The sequence below is a fragment of the Alligator sinensis genome, unplaced genomic scaffold (genome assembly GCF_000455745.1).
Source record: "Alligator sinensis unplaced genomic scaffold, ASM45574v1 scaffold337_1, whole genome shotgun sequence".
Lineage (NCBI taxonomy): Eukaryota > Metazoa > Chordata > Crocodylia > Alligatoridae > Alligator > Alligator sinensis.
In genome coordinates, this window is record NW_005841927.1 from 2,158,641 (window position 1) to 2,161,412 (window position 2,772).

Below are 2,772 nucleotides of genomic sequence, written 5' to 3' on the forward strand. Positions count from 1 at the left end.
GCCACCTATGTGGAGATCCTGGAAAATCTGGATGTCTCAATCAGTGGCATGAGCCAAGTAGGTGACCAGTTGCTGCTCTTGCATTATCAATGTATGTCTCTTCATCCCCTGTACCTCTCCACTAGGCAATTCTCTGCATTGGCAGGGTAATGAAGATAGATCATGGCCAATGCTGGCCATGAATTATGGAGCAAGCTGTCGCCATTTAAGGAATGACATACAACACCCCAACTGGAAGGAATCCCTGTGCTGACATGGCTTCCTCATTCTCTCTCCTTGCTCTGCTCATTCTTCTCTGAAATTGAGACTTGCTTGGCCTGTGTTAGAGCAGGGTTTCAGAGATCAGCTATTCCTGAGAGAGGAACATGAGGTCACAGGTGAGGGAAGGACCCTCAAGTAGGTGGGTCATTGGTCAAGAAGAGGAGATTGTGGGAACAGGCCTGCCGTGGTGTGGAGACTCAGGGAACTGGGCATCCTTCATTGTCCATTCCTTTGCTCATCACACATGGTTTATCTCTTTCTTTGGAGTGCGTGGGGGAGGCATCTGGGACTCGTATTGTTCATCCACTGTCTGCTGCTGTTTACCCATGTCCATGGTAGAAAGAATAAGTCACAGCAAGATTAGAAAGTTTTGTAGATAGCTCTGTCCCTGCACAAAAGAACAAACCTTTGTCAGTACAGCATCCAAGTGAGAGCCTCAGCCAGGACTTGGTCTCCTTGTGTGCCTATTTTAACTTATCCTGGGGTGCAGCTTGACTGTGTTCCTTAGGCCTGTGTGAAGTGGCTAGTATTCACTTTGGATCTGGATTCGGCTGATTCAGGGGACAGTGATTCGATTCAGTGATTTGAATCACTGTCCCGAATCGATTCGGCTGAATCTGATTTGGAGATTCAGCTGCTGCCGAATCATCCGAATCTCCGAATCACACGGGCAGCACCCGGTGAGTAGGGGCTTTTTTTTAAACAACTGGGAGCTGGGGCCAGGTGGGGCAGCCATGGGGGGGCCTGGGACAGCGGACAGGGGTTGGGGGGCACGTGGGAGGGGGGGCTCGGGGAGCAGGCAGGGGATGGGGCCTGGCACTGTTCCCCTCATAGTCCCCTCCTAACCTCCTCCAGGCCCTGCTCCCCCGCCCCCACTTACCAGCATGGAGTCCGGACCCAGTTCCCTGCTGCAGCCAGCATGAACTGCTCAAATCGCTGAAGCTCTCTGAATTTTTTCCAAATCAATTTGGAGAGGTTTGAATTGATTCAGACCTTTTAACTGGTCCCCAGATTTGATTCCAATTCGGAGATTCAGCCACCGAATTGGGCTGAATCTCCTCCAAATCGCATCAGCATCCGAAGCTTCGCACAGCCCTAGTGTTCGTGTTGGGTTGCTCTCTCCATTGAAGACCGATGGAATGTTCAAGCACGGGATTCACCTCTTGCACATGCACCAAGTCATCCTAGGGCAGAAGCTTATGCACAGCACAACTCTTTAATATCACTCGTGAACTCTGGGGTTCAGTGCAGTTTCCCTTCTTTCTATTTGTCTCCAGGTCACTGGAAAATACTTTCCATCCAGCCAGGCCCTTGACTTGGTGGGGAACATAATGGACGGCATGCTGTGCTTGTTGGTCCTAAGCTGAGCATCCACACAGGCAAAAGGCCAAAACTAGCTTCTTAAAACCACCCCCAGATATTGATATTTGTTGGGGTGTCTGTGTGAGCATGTGGGTTAATGTCAGGCAGAAATAAGTCCTGTGCAATACATGCAATTAGATTGTAGGTGTGTGCACATGGGCAGGGGAATGGCTGAGGGTGTGTGGGATGGTTGGTGTTTGTGCATATGTCGCGGTGTCCACTTTCACCCCAAGTAGGGTCATAGGGATGTGCTCACTTCTCAGGATCAACCGGAGGCAGCAGTGTCGGGACATTGGTCTCTTAAAGCAAGGAATTTCTAAGATGGTAGCAAATTGACAAACTGTGGGAGTGGTTGGTTTGGATTGTGCTGGCTGACTGAGAAAGGGGCCCTTGTTCTTGTTATCTTCCCTCCCAGTGCTGGACATCCTGGGCACCATTTTTATCCAGATGCCGACAATCCAGGAAAGGTCTGTGAGAGGCTTTCTGCTGGAAGGCGTTTCCATTCTTGCTGGCTTCCATCTAGAGGCAGTGACCAGCAGCCTCCTTAGAAAGCCTCTGCCAATGTACAGGTACTTGCCACTCCCTACCTCTTGTGCCTGGTGGCACACACACATCCCACAGCCTGGCACAGCCCACAGAGTTTCAAGTCAGTTGCAGATCCTTTGGGACGACTTGGTAAAAGTCCATGTCCTACTGCATTTGCGCAGAAATTCCAGGATTGTGCCTAATGGGATTGGCAGATAACATCACTGTGCCCCAACCCTGTCCTAGAACAGAAGAGCCCTGGGCCTTTGCTTCAATGTCCTATTGCTTCATGACATCACAGACGTATCCACAGCTCATATGTAATTTGTGTTAAATTGCAGTGACACATCTGAGCTCCGCAGGGCCTTGGGTGGGAATGATTTCCTCACCCTCCACATACTACACTTGCTCATGAGCAAGATTCAACATCCGGCCAGCACAGACAGGTGCTCAGTTGAGGACACAGCGACCCTTGGACCTCGAGCAGTAAGTGACAGCCCAGACCCAGGTCTGTTGGTTCCCCCTTGAGGGCTAGAGTCCTAGTTCTCAAGAGCTTGAGGTAGGATGCCAGGCTGTGGGGCAGGCTTTTCTACCCTGCTCTCCTGTCCCCCAGTCATCCCCGCT